The following is a 15,122-nucleotide window of genomic DNA, read 5'->3' on the forward strand; positions in this document are numbered from 1 at the left end:
TTTGGACTGTCGGAGGAAACCCACATAGACATGGGGAGAATGTGCAAACTCCTCACAGACAGTGACCCGAGGTTGGAATTGAACCCGGGTCACTGGCGCTGTGAGGCAGCAGTGCTAACCAGTGTGCCACCGTGCCGCCCCAATTTTACATTGAACCGATTCTCTTTTCCACTGAAGTATGCCGCTTTGCAATTCGCCTGGTTTATGTAACTTGCGTTGGCCAATTCCAGGCTCTAGGGTTGCTGGGCCCAATGGCAGTTTCCTTTTTGTTTTACGCTATCATAAATCACCAGTGAAAACCTGGAACAGTTTAATCTCATTAGAACTTTCTGCTCCAAGTACTGCCTTGTATCTCTGCCAGCGATTTTTCTTCGTAATGTTCGTAATGTTCTTCGTAATACCAAGTAATGTTTCTATTTATCGCTAACACTCACTGGCGTAGTTCAGTGATGCAGCCTACTTTCTGGCTGCATTCTTCCAAAACCATTTGGCTGGGAGTCTCAGGAATGTCGTGGGTGACAAAGTGATTTGGATAACAGCGAGGTAGGTAAGTGACATCATGTGATTGATACTTCGGCTAAACTTTGTGGGTGTAAAGTGGAGCGATGTTTAACTAGTAGTGTATTGCATTGCACTGTATTATATCATACTGTAATGCACTCTCCTGTAGTATATTGCAATGTTTTCCTCTATGCAGCAATTGAAGCTATTGTTTTCAATTGTTTTGCCGTCTGTTGCGCTGCCTGAACTGCTTTTTAGACGGGGCTCTATTGTGTTATGTTAATTCTGGGCGGAATTTTACCAAAGTTTGTCAGAGAAAACCGGCGCAGTATGTCTCCAGCCACTCAGCAGATTTTTCAGACCAGATTTTCAAACACGCAATACACAGGAAATCTGGGTGTGTGGTTTGCATCATCACTCTTGCGGGACGGGGCCTGATTGAGTTGGCAAGGCCTGCACCACAGACAGCTGGGCACCATCTTTACAGGGCACCCCAATCTGCAATGAAAATATACTCCCCCCCCAACACTCCCCGCACTCCCTCCCCCCCCCTCCCCTTCACCGACCCCCCCCCCCCCTCCCCCCCACCCCACTCCCCACCATCATGGCAGTATCAGGGCTCTGTCTCCCATTCCTTCCTCTTCCCCCCACCCCTTCTCCACCGTCATGGCAGTATTGAGGGCTTGCCCCCTTCACAGGCATCAACCCTACCCCCCCACAACATACATTAGGGGACCCTCTCCCCCCCCCCCGCCCCACCCCCATCACCATGGGACTGCCCAGAGGGTCCAACTTGGCACTTCTCCCTGGCACAGGTTGGCACTGCCAGGTTGGCACCGCCAGGCTCACACCTGTATCAGGGCAGTGCCAGGGGTTTCCCCAATCAGGTTCCCCTTGACTGATTCCCATTCTTAAATAGCTGTTTTAAACCTCGCCAACCTGACATCACCTCAGCGAGGTATGAATATTTGGTGAGTGGGGAGGGAACCATGTGGCTGGGAAGCTCTTTGATAAGATATGATTGCAATAAAATTAATTGAAACAAAGGAAGGAACCTCATTATGTCACTGGCGAAGGGTGGGGAAAATCAGGAAAGGAGACTTTACTGACAAGAATCTCGATTCCTGACTCTCACCGAATTTTACGCCCAGGTAGCCCAATCCCCCCCATTGTATTATGTTCAAATGCATACTGTTAGATTATTTGTAAAATGGTCAATGAACTCTTAATTACAATATGCTGTAATGTGTTATATTATTCTCCAATAAAGTAGATTCTTCCAGCCCACCATGGCGGGCACGAATGGAAGGTCCCCCTGTAAATTCACACCTGTCTGAAACCCATTTCTGGGTCTGCTGCTATATTCTCCCCCACCTACACTCACCCTCAAAGCTGCTGACAAGGGATTGGGAGAATTCTGCCCATTGTATTCTGCTGGTCTGACCGACACTGTACTTTTACCCACATTATGTCCTACGCTATCGTGTCGCACAATATCAAATAATTGCTTGACTGTTCGTGGGCGCAATCAAGTGAAGGAAACAGGAATACTGTCATTTTAAGCCTGTTGGTATTGCAGAAAGCATTGTAACAGCCTGCCTATGGCAGGTTTTGCTGATAGCTGTGGGCAGCTGATTCTGAAAGTTCATTCTTGTTTCTCTGTTGCCTTAGCTTGTTGTTTGACTCAGAATCGGAAACAGGCCTAAGTGCAGGAGATGCCTGTGAAAGCGGTACCTTGCCTGCAGGATGGCCCAAGCATTCTGTGGGTCACGCTGGAGGAGACCCGGAAGTGAGTTGGTCCATTGTCTCCGCAAGAAACACTTCAGCAAACAGATTAACAAACCCACCCAAACGCACAAACTAACCCACCCAAACAGAGTTGAAGAAACCTTCCCAGTTCCAGTAGCAAATCCAGCTGATGCTGGGATATCGGCACAGTGGCACAGTGGTTAGCACTGCTGTGTCACAGCGTCAGGGACCTGGGTTCAATTCCCGACTTGGGTGACTATCTGTGTGGACGTTGCACATTCTCCCCATGTCTGCATGGGTTTCCTCCGGGTGTTCTGGCTTCCTCCCACAATCCAAAGATGTGCAGGTTAGGTGGATCGGCCATGGTAAATTGCCCCCCATTTCCATTCTCCCTCCATTTCCCTAATTTCTCCAAATTTTCCACCCCATGATTCCCCCCACCCCACCAATCCCCTTCCTGCCATCACTCACCAGCGGCCTGGGATCCCCAGTGGTGTTGCTATTCAATAGAGCCACTGGCCTCTGATTGGCTGGCAGTTCTCAGTGGGTGGCACTTCCATCCCCTGGGGTCTTTGATCCCAGGGGAGGCCCAATATTGTCCAGTGCCTGAGAGGCACTTCATTCAGCAGACCATCCCGAACAGAGGTGACCAGCTTTCCAGCCAATGACTGAGACCCCAGTTACCTCCATTCAATCCAGCCCATCACCACCTCTTGACTTTTTTATTTTATACCTCTCATAATATTCTGTGGCTTTTGATAACTTTGTCAACCTGACATCTTTAATGCTGTGAACCTCTTTTCTGAGAATTCCCTCTTTTCTCCTACATTATTAAAGTCTATGCCCATTTTTGCTCAGCACCACGACCTCCATAGTTGGTGATCTCCAAGTACCAATGATAGATAGAGAGAGAGAGAGATAGAGATAGATAGCGAGATAGATAGTTAGAGAAATAGATATATAGAGAGATAGAGATAGATAGATAGAGAGATAGAGATAGATAGATAGAGAGGTAGAGAGATAGATGGAGACATAGATAGAGAGATAGATAGAGATAGATAGAGAGATAGAGATAGACAGATAGAGAGATAGAGATAGATAGAGACATAGATAGAGAGATAGCTATAGATAGATAGAGAGATAGAGATAGATAGAGAAATAGAGATAGATAGAGAGATAGATAGAGACATAGGTAGAGAGCTAGATATAGATAGATAGAGAGATAGAGATAGATAGAGAGATGGATAGAGACATAGATAGAGAGATAGATAGAGATAGATAGAGAGATAGATAGAGATAGATAGAGAGATAGATAGAGATAGATAGAGAGATAGATAGAGATAGATAGAGAGATAGATAGAGAGATAGAGAAATAGATAGAGATAGATAGAGATAGATAGAGAGATAGATAGAGAGATAGAGAAATAGATAGATAGAGAGATAGATAGATAGAGAGATAGAGACATAGATAGAGAGATAGAGACATAGATAGAGAGATAGAGAGATAGAGACATAGATAGAGAGATAGTGAGAGAGAGATAGAGAGGTAGAGAGATAGATAGATAGAGACATAGATAGAGAGATAGAGAGGTAGAGAGATAGCTAGATAGAGACATAGATAGAGCGATAGAGAGATAGAGAAATAGAGAGATAGATAGATAGAGTTAAATAGATAGAGACATAGAGAGATAGAGAGGTAGATAGATAGATAGATAGATAGATAGATAGATAGATAGATTAAGACATAGATAGAGAGATAGAGAGAGAGATAGAGAGATAGATAGAGAGATAAAGACATAGATAGAGAGATGGAGACATAGATAGAGAGATAGATAGTGAGAGAGAGAGATAGAGAGATAGATAGATACAGACATAGATAGAGACATAGATAGAGAGATAGAGAGGTCGAGAGATAGATAGATAGATAGAGACATAGATAGATAGAAAGATAGAGACATAGATAGATAGAGAGATAGAGACATAGATAGAGATAGAGAGATAGTGAGATAGAGAGATAGAGAGGTAGAGAGATAGATAGATAGAAACATAGATAGATAGAAAGATAGAGACATAGATAGATAGAGAGATAGAGACATAGATAGAGATAGAGAGATAGTGAGATAGAGAGATAGAGAGGTAGAGAGATAGATAGATAGAAACATAGATAAAGACATAGAGAGATAGATAGAGAGATAGATAGATAGACAGAGAGATAGGAGATAGAGAGGTAGAGAGATAGATAGATAGATACAGACATAGATAGAGAGATAGAGAGGTCGAGAGATAGATAGATAGAGACATAGATAGATAGAAAGATAGAGACATAGATAGATAGAGAGATAGAGACATAGATAGAGATAGAGAGATAGTGAGATAGAGAGATAGAGAGGTAGAGAGATAGATAGAAACATAGATAAAGACATAGAGAGATAGATAGAGAGATAGATAGATAGACAGAGAGATAGGAGATAGAGAGGTAGAGAGATAGATAGATAGATACAGACATAGATAGAGAGATAGAGAGATAGATAGAGAGATAGAGAGATAGATAGAGGGATAGAGAGATAGATAGATAGAGAGATAGATAGATAGATAGAGACATAGATAGAGAGATAGAGAGGTAGAGAGATAGATAGATAGATAGATAGATAGATAGATAGATAGAGACATAGATAGTGAGATAGATAGATAGATAGAGATTGAGAGATAGATAGAGAGATTGAGAGATAGATAGAGAGATAGATAGATAGATAGAGACATAGATAGAGAGGTAGAGGTAGATAGATAGATAGATAGATAGATAGATAGATAGATAGAGACATAGATTGAGAGATAGATAGAGAGATTGAGAGATAGATAGATAGATAGATAGATAGATAGATAGATAGATAGATAGATAGATAGATAGATAGTTGGATAGATAGATAGATAGATAGATAGATAGATAGATAGATAGATAGATAGATAGATAGATAGAGACATAGATAGAGAGATAGAGAGGTAGAGAGATAGATAGATAGATAGATAGAGACATAGATTGAGAGATAGATAGATAGAGAGATTGAGAGATAGATAGAGAGATAGATAGATCGAGAGGTAGATAGATAGAGACATAGATAGAGAGATAGAGAGGTAGAGAAATAGATAGATAGATTGAGAGATAGAGAGATTGAGAGATAGATAGAGAGATTGAGAGATAGATAGAGAGATAGAGAGATTGAGAGATAGATAGATAGATAGAGACATAGATAGAGAGGTAGATAGATAGATAGATAGATAGATAGATAGATAGATAGATAGATAGATAGATAGAGACATAGATAGAGAGATAGAGAGATAGATAGATAGAGATTGAGAGATAGATAGAGAGATTGAGAGATAGATAGAGAGATAGATAGATAGAGACATAGATAGAGAGGTAGATAGATAGATAGATAGATAGATAGAGACATAGATAGAGAGATAGAGAGATAGAGATTGAGAGATAGATAGAGAGATTGAGAGATAGATAGAGAGATAGATAGATAGAGACATAGATAGAGAAGTAGAGAGGTAGATAGATAGATAGATAGATAGATAGATAGATAGATAGATAGATAGATAGATAGATAGATAGAGACATAGATAGAGAGATAGAGAGATAGATAGATAGAGATTGAGAGATAGATAGAGAGATTGAGAGATAGATAGAGAGATAGATAGATAGAGACATAGATAGAGAGGTAGAGAGGTAGATAGATAGATAGATAGATAGATAGATAGATAGATAGATAGATAGATAGATAGATAGATAGATAGATAGATAGATAGATAGATAGATAGATAGATAGATAGATAGATAGATAGATAGATAGGTAGACAGACAGGCAGATAGAAAGATAGATAGATAAATTGGTAGATAGAGAGAGAGAGAGATAGTTTTCTCAAGTCGATATAGTTCCTTCCGTAACCCCAGCTTGGCCAAATGCACTGTATGGACAACAAAATGCTTGTATATTGCAACAGTGATTACAACTCAAGCACAAGTAGGTCCCATGCACATTAGTAAATGAATGACCAAATACTCAGCTCTAATGTCATTGGCTGAGAGACTAATCACCCGCTGCGTGTGTGTGTGTGTATGTGTCTGTGTAGGGGAGCAGGAGGAAAAGGACCTCCTTGTGAACCTGCCCCTGGGGTTGGCCAAACTTGCCATCAACAGGTCCAGGTAGAGGGCGACCAGGGGGGTGCTCTGACCTGACTGTCTGTCCCTCTACCGCGGCTACATTCGCAGCCGGGTGTTTCTGGAGAGGGAGCATGCGGTGTCCACGGGCACCATCAAGGCCTTGCATGCTCATAGCGCACCGCAAGGTCAGGGTTCATAGAAGTCATAGGAGTCTTACAGTGCAGAAGGAGGCCACTTCAGTCTATTGAGTCCGCACCGACTCTTATCCAGGCTTGCCACATAACCCAACATAATTACCCCGCTAATCCCCACTAACCTACGCATCTTGGGACGCTAACGGGCAATTTATCATGGCCAATCCACCTAACCTGCACGTCTTGGGGGTGTGGGAGGAAACTGGAGCACCCGGAGGAAACCCACACAGACAAGGGGAGAACGTGCAAATTTCACACAGACAGTGGCCCAAGGCTGAATTGCACCCGGGTCCCTGGCGCTGTGAGGCTGCCATGCTAACCACTGTGCCACCGTGCCACCCTTTAAGGTCATTAGTGAACCAGATAGGGTTTTACGACAAGACAATGGTCATCATTAGACTTCTAATTCCATGGGGCGTATTATCGACCCCTTTAACCACATTTTAGTTGAATGTTTTAAGTTTCCTTTATGTTTTGATTTTGATTTGGTTGCCCCCCCTTGAAGGGGCTGTCCTCCTTGCTTTGTCCCTCAGTTTAATTTCTTATGCCAAAAAGAATGGCTGAGAGATTAATATTGGCTAGACACTCATTCTAGAGCCAGCCTTTCTTTGAAGTAGTGACATGGATTGTTATATGTTCAACTAAAAGGGCAGACAGGCCGTTTATTTAATGCCTATGGGGCCGCACGGTGGTTAGCACTGCTGCCTCACAGCGCCAGGGACCTGGGTTCAATTCCAGCCTCGGGTCACTGCCTGTGTGGAGTTTGCATGTTCTCCCCGTGTCTACGTGGGTTTCCTCCGGGTGCTCCGGTTTCCTCCCACAGTCCAAATATGTGCGGGTTAGGTTGGTTGGCTATGCTCAATTGCCCCTCAGTGTCAGGGAGATTAGGAGGGTAAATATGTGGGGTTACAGGGATAGAACCTGGGTGGGATTGTGGTTGGTGCAGACTCGATGGACTGAATGGCCTTCATCTGTGCTGTAGGGATTCTATTCCTGCTTAATAGAGGGCAAGAGTAACAAGTTTGCAACACCATCAGTTTTAGGATGGGAATAGAGAGATATGGTCCCCGGAAGGGTAGAGGGTTTTAGTTCAGTCAGGCAGCACAGTCGGTGCAGGCTTGGAGGGCCGAAGGGCCTGTTCCTGTGCTGTAATTTTCTTTGTTCTTTGCCTCATCCAAAAGACAGCACCTCTGGCAGTGCAGCAATCCCTCAGGGCAACGCTGAACTGTCAGCCCAGATTTCACGCTCCAGCCACTGGAATGGGACTTGAACCTTTGGACTCAGCGGTGAATATTTCTCCCAGCTTTCCGAAACAGATAGGATGGTTCCACTTTCAAAAGAAAAACTTGCACTCAGCTCACATCTGAAGCACCTGCTGTAAACATGATTATTCTGCATCCAAAAGCTTAATTAGATCCCAAATATCACCTTACACTTTCCTTCCTAAGGGGAGGGGGGGGGGGAGAGAGAGAGAAACAAATATAAAGGGGGAAGCTACAGAGTAATAAAACATCTTTCACTGCATTAGTGAGAATTCTTCTGAGAGTCCAAAACACCAGGATCAGTTTTATTATGGGTAATTAGTGATCCATTATGAGTAGATTGCCAACTAAGCCAAATCATTAATGAGTTATGGGTCATTCAAATTGGGAATAGCATGCTCGACAATTCAACCAATTGAGACTGTGGTTTCCTTTTTTTTGCACTCTACTTATTATTTGTTCAGCATATTTTACCACAGGAACGATGACAGATCTGCTTAAATACCAAGCAAATGCCAGTTTTAATAACGCTCTGCCACTCCTTTCACATGTTTTCCTTGCTGTTACAGATTTATTTGTTTTCTTTTTGGATCATTAATTGTCCTCCATTGTGCGAAACCTTCTGCCGTATTTTAAAGGAGTTCCACCAGTTCTCAGTCCAACATCCGAGCATTTTGTAGTGGGGTTCGCACGTCAGCAAGTACCTCAGAGTGCCGCGGGATCAAGGCATTTTCGCACAGAGGCCTACGCTTCCAGCTTTCCATTGACACTCTATGCCCCAGTGAATCATCAACTTCAAAATTCTTGCCCCTGCTTTCCATCCAGTACTGTATCCCCACCCTACCTTTACAGTTTCCTCAGACTTGCTGTATCTTAGACCCTTGTGATTGCGGGATTGTTCTTTATATTCGCTCATGAGATGTGGGCATCACTGGGGCAGCATCTGTTGCCCATCCCTAATTGACCTTGAATTGAGTGGCTTGCTCAGACATTTTGGAGGGCAGTTAAGAGTCAACCACATTGCTGTGGATCTGAAGTCACATGCCAGACCGGGTAAGGACGGCCAATTTCCTTACCTAAAGGACATTAAAGTAAAGTTAAAAGTTTATTAGTCACAAGTCGGCTTACGTTAACACTGCAATGAAGTTATTGTGAAAATCTAGATGGGTTTTTATGACAATTGACAATGGTTTCATGGTCATCATTAGATTTGAACTGAATTCAAATTTCACCATCTGCCGTAGTGGGATTATGAACTCAGGTTCCCAGAACATCGCCCTGGGTCTCTGGATTGCTAGTCCAGTGACAATACCATTATGCCACTGCCTCCCCTTAAACATGACTTAACCCCAATCTCCCCATTACGAATTTGCTCGCATTCTTCATTCCTATGGCATCTCTCCATTCCTTCCATTTGGGATAAGCAGCCAGCCTTGGCAGTGCAGTGGTTAGGGTCCTGCATCAGCAAAAGTCACGATCCAACACAAATTTGCGTTCAATAAACCAGTAAAATAGCCACGCATGCATTCAGGTTGTCAGAGAAATGCAACTAGTTCGCCTTTCCCTCTGGGGAAACGGACTCACTGATATCCCTGCAGGGAACTCCAATCCCTCAGGGCAACTCAGTGTCAGCAATGTTGTTCATGTCCCAGGAACAATAATAGGGTCAATTCCAGCCTCGGGTGACTGTCCATGTGGAGTTTGCACGTTCTTCCCGTGTCAGCGTGGGTTTCCTCTGGGTGCTCCGGTTTCCGCCCATAATCCAAAGGTGTGCAAATTGGATGGATTGGCCATGCTAAATTGCCCCTTAGGGTCAGGGGGATGAGCTAAGGTAAATGCATGGGGTTACGGGGATAAGGCCTGGGTGGGATTATGGTCGGTGCAGGCTGGATGGCCTCTTTTTGCACTGAAGGATTCTATGATTCTAACATAGTTTCCCAGTTTGAGACGTCTTCCTGTGTATGGACAGAACTACAGAAATGTGGCAATGGAAGGTTTATAAAATAAGCATGGATATACGTATCCTGAGGGATTGATATTGAGGGTGCGGTTCGGACAGGTTCAATATGATGTACATAATAGAAGTTGTGACTACTTAATAATGGAGAAGTTTACACTAAGTTGGGGATAGGCGGCCAGGAGTGAGGTGTTTTATAACATTGGCAGATAGCAATGAGGAAGGAAAGCATACAATGATAGGGGCAGTGTCTATGACAGACCATTTGATTCTGTGGAAGGTAAAGTGAATAGAAAGGGTGTGATGGAGGTAATGAAGGCTGCATTTCACAGGAACTGAGTGACGGATACAAAGAGGACAGTGTTTAATGCTGAGAGATTGGTACAAAAGATCCCGTGTATATTACTGAAGGTGGGGGCATATTTAATTGAGGTGTATATAAATACTTTAAAATTGAAAACAGGTCCTTTAGGTTTTTTGTTTAAACATTTGTAAATTGCTTCATACCACTAGCTCAGTCAAGTAAGACTGATATAAAACTGTTTATACAGTGTGATTGTTAACATATACTTCATTAATGTGCCCATTATTCTTAGTCGACTGAAGGCTGGGATTTTGTGAAAGAAAAAAGAAATTGATTCTCTGTTTAAGGCCATGTATTTCCGTTCAATTCAGATTACATTTTATTTTTATCTTTAAGGACATTTTTAAAATGCGACTCGCGTTTGCTTTGGTGGGTTTTACTTAGAATGTCATGGAAAAGATGCTATATTGCAGTCAATAAAACATTCTGGGTTCTTCAAAATGCCACAACATTTGCAGTGTTCTCGTAAGGGCGGCATGGTGGCACAGTGGTTGGCACTGTTGCCTCACGGCGCCAGGGACCCAGATTCAATTCTGACCTTGGGTCACTGTCAGTGTGGAGTTTGCACGTTCTCCCTGTGTCTGCGTGGGTTTCCTCCATGATGCGCGATATAACTCACGAGGCTAGAGATGCTCGAGGAAATAAAGGCTTTTATTAACTACTACAATAGAGCTACCATATGTAATACACGATCCCAGACTGAGGGGTCCCAGACAGAGCAGTGACCTTTATACCTCTCCCAGGAGGTGGAGCCCGACTGGGATGTACCATAATAACTATAATACAGGTAGAACAGCCCAACCCTAACCCCAACAGTAACATATAGAACAACCCAACCCTAACCCCAACAGCAACATATATACAGACTCATAGTACTGGCCAGACCCTGGCTCAGTACTACCTGGTGGGAACCAATGATGGTTCACCACACTCCAGGTGCTGCGGATTCCTCCCACAGTCCAAAGACATGCAGGTTAGGTGGATTGGCCATGTTTATTTGCCCTTTAGTGACCCAACATGTGTAGGTTAAGGGGATTAGTAGCGTACATGAATGGGGTTGGGGGGATAGATGGGAGTGAGAGCTTCGGCAAGGTACTCTGTCAGGGAGTCGGGGACAGATTCGATGGGGCGAATGGCCTCCTTCTACACTGTAGGCATTCTATGATCTAAGGTGCCACTAAAGGAGTCACTGTCTGTCAAAGAAGCTGCACGAAAGGCCAGCCTCAACCACAGCCCGCTTGCTGATCCACCAACTGACAAAGTCACCTCACCTATAGCTCTGTCCGCAGGCGAGAAGTCCCTTGCCCAAAACATTCCACCTCATCAAGCTAGCTGCATGAACGCAATTTGGATGAAGGAAGTTGTTTCATAGAAATCATAGAAACCCTACAGTGCAGAAGGAGGCCATTCGGCCCATCGAGTCTGCACCGACCACAATCCCACCCAGGCCCTTCCCCCCACATATTTTACCCACTAATCCCTCTAACCTACGCATCCCAGGACTCTAAGGGGCAATTTTTTTAACCTGGCAATCAACCTAACCCGCACATCTTTGGACTGTGGGAGGAAACCGGAGCACCCGGAGGAAACCCACGCAGACACGAGGAGAATGTGCAAACTCCACACAGACAGTGACCCGAGCCGGGAATCGAACCCGGAACCCTGGAGCTGTGAAGCAGCAGTGCTAACCACTGCGCTACCGCTACCGTACCGCTACAGGGCAATGCCATGTTTCGTACATGGCATTGCCCTTCCCAGAATTCCCTCCTCATAACAACAGCTTCTTCCAAGGGCAACATGAGGGTCATCAGTGGAGTTGCAACTGGTTACCATGACATCTGTGCTGAAGGACACTACCCAAAAATTTTAACCAGTCTGTATTTTTTTCTCTCTCTGTAGATATTGGGCCGCTCTGTTAGATTTCCTGATTGTTAGCATTTGCAGGTTTATTTTTCAGGACATCTACTCAGTCGTGGATTTTCCTTTCTGCCCTGTGAACATTTTAAGCTCGAAAAATAAACGAAGCAGAGAAAAATTTGTTGTTCTGTGTTTTTTTTTCAAGATTTCTTGTGGGAATACAGGCCTTACTGGCAAGGCCAGCATTTTTGTCCATTCTTGGTCGCCCTTGAGAAGGTGATGGTGAGCCTTTCTCCTTGAGCCGCGGCAGTCCATGTAATGGAGGTATTCCCACAGTGCTGATAGGGAAGGAGTTTCAGGATTTTCACCCAGCCACCATGAAGCAATAGCAATGGTAGGTCGGGGCGATACGTGACTTGGAGAAAAACTAGAGATTATGGTGTAAGCATGCACTTGCTAATCTTGTCCTTAAACATGATGGAGTTTATCCATTTGGAAACTGTCTCATAGAATCCCTGATGTGGAGATGCCAGCGTTGGACTGGGGTAAGCATAGTAAGAAGTCTCACAACACCAGCTGTTGGACTTTAACCTGGTGTTGTGAGGCTTCACAGAATCCCTACAGTGCAGAAGGAAGCCATTTGGCCCATCGAGTATGCACTGACTCTCTGACCGAGTAACTCACCCAGGCCCACTCCCCCACCCTATACCCTGTAACCCCATACATCCATCATGGCTAACCCATCTAACCGACACATCTTGGGATACTAAGGGGCAATTTAGCATGGCCAATCCACCTAACCTGCGCATCTGTGGATTGTGGGAGGAAACAGGAGCACCCGGAGAAAACCCACGCAGACACGGGGAGAATGTGCAAACTCCATACAGACAGTCACCCGAGGCTGGAATTGAACCCAGGTCCCTGGCACTATGAGGCAGCAGTGCTAACCACTGTGTCACAGTGCTGTCCTCATAGATCTCCCCATGGGTGGGTTTATGCCAGCTATCGAAAGGTAGGAGAGAACAAACTAGATTTTACTGTATCAATAATAGGCATACGCAGGTCCATCAGCCAACTGGAACGTTTAAGAGATTCTTTTAAAAATTGCCTTTTGGGGACTTAATTCTTAGGCAATTAACATCTTCAAGGAACTCTGACTCTTTTGTCCCTAAGACACCGTGCGACTTAGAAATTGCCTCATATTAAAGGTATGGGGTTGGATCCACCGATCTCGTCTGTGCCCGTAACACTGCCAGAACAGAGAATTGGGTTCTCCAGTCAAAAGCTAATTCACTTTCAGCGGCACTGGAAAGTCCCAGGTGCGGACGAGGTGGGAGGCTTTCGGCAATAATTTTTATCATGGAGACATTAGCAGTATTATTTACACACGCACATTAATTACAAACGAACCTTCGGAGTGCCGACAAGTCCATTGCCTTCCCGGGTATGCTGGTTTTGTTTGATTTGAATTCTCACGATGGCACCAAAACAAACAGCAGGATTCACTCCACTATTACAACACTGAGCCCTGATGATCAAAATGAACTCTAAAATCTCTCCGACAAGAGCAGAATACTGCGGATGCTGGAAATCTGAAATGAAGACAGGAAATGCTGGAAATACTCAGCGGATCTGGCAGCATCTGTGGAGATGAAAAACCGATCAGGTTTCGTGATCTTTCATCAGAATACATGCTGCCAGATCTCCTGAATATTTCTATCCTTTTCTGCCTTTATTCTTAAAAATTAATTCTCGTCCTATTTTAATTCATACTCTTCTCATTTCTGTTTGCCAAGCGGCTCTCCTCTCCCTCCACACCCGTTTGTTAACTCCTTGCTGATGTGCGATTTCAAATGGTGCCTTGATCACCCTCAGTGTCCTTGAACAGGCGCCAGAGTGTGGCGACTAGGGGATTTTCACATTAACTTCATTGCAGTGTTAATGTAAGCCGACTTGTGACACCAATAAATAAACTTCAAACTTCAAAAACATCTTCTGGTCTTATGGTAAATGCAACAATGTGCACTTTCCATATACAGTGACTTGTAAAATATGATTTATTAGGATGCTACTGGGACTTGACGGTTTGAGTTATAAGGACAGGCTGGATAGACTGGGACTTCTTTCCCTGGAGCGTAGGGGGCTTAGGGGTGACCATATAGAGGTCCATAAAATAATGAGGGGCACAGATCAGCTGGATAGTCAACATCTTTTCCCAAAGGTAGGGGAGTCTGAAACTCGAGGACATAGGTTTGAGGTGAGAGCGGAGAGATAGAAGAGGGTCCAGAGGGGCAATTTTTTCACACAGAGGATGTTGAGTGTCTGGAACGAGCTGCCAGAGGCAGTAGTAGAGGCGGGTACAATTTTGTCTTTTAAAAAACATTTAGACAGTTACATGGGTAAGATGGGTACAGAGGGATATGGACCAAACGCGGGCAATTGGGACTAGCTTAGTGGTTAAAAAAAAAGGTGACATGGACAAGTTGGGCCGAAGGGCCTGTTTCCATGCTGTAAACCTCTATGATTCTATGGGCCCGACTTTACCATCGCATTGTGCCCGTTTTCGGTACTTGGTAAAGTCGGACGTGAGGCGAGTAGCGCGATCCACGCCCACCTCCACACCGGTTTCCCCTTTACCAAGGCCCGAAAATGCATTTAAACTGACTTAATGGGCTCCACGCGCAACTTTACTGGCACTTCCCCCTTTATCACCGCGTTCGCCCATCCAGAATCGGCACAAAACATACATGTTCCATAAAAGTCCGATTCGGGTGCTCCAGTTAGTGAGGAGATAAGTGCCGAGCGTCCGACGGTTCTCTGCTTGAGGTCGGTTGGGGAGGGAGCGGGAGATGGGGTCCACTGCCACTCTGTCTGAGATCAGTGGTGGGGAGGGGGGGGGGGGGCCACGATCGGTCTGGTGGCGGGGGGGGGGGGAGCGGGGGTGAGGGGATAAGGGGGTCAGTAATGTTGAGGGGGGCGGGGGGGGGGTTGAGGGAGGCTTTATCCGGCCCGGGAGCGATGTGGCAGGGGAGCCGCATTCTATCATTTTTGCTTTTGCGCATGCGCAGTCGGA

Source organism: Mustelus asterias, chromosome 20 (assembly GCF_964213995.1).
Source record: "Mustelus asterias chromosome 20, sMusAst1.hap1.1, whole genome shotgun sequence".
NCBI lineage: Eukaryota > Metazoa > Chordata > Chondrichthyes > Carcharhiniformes > Triakidae > Mustelus > Mustelus asterias.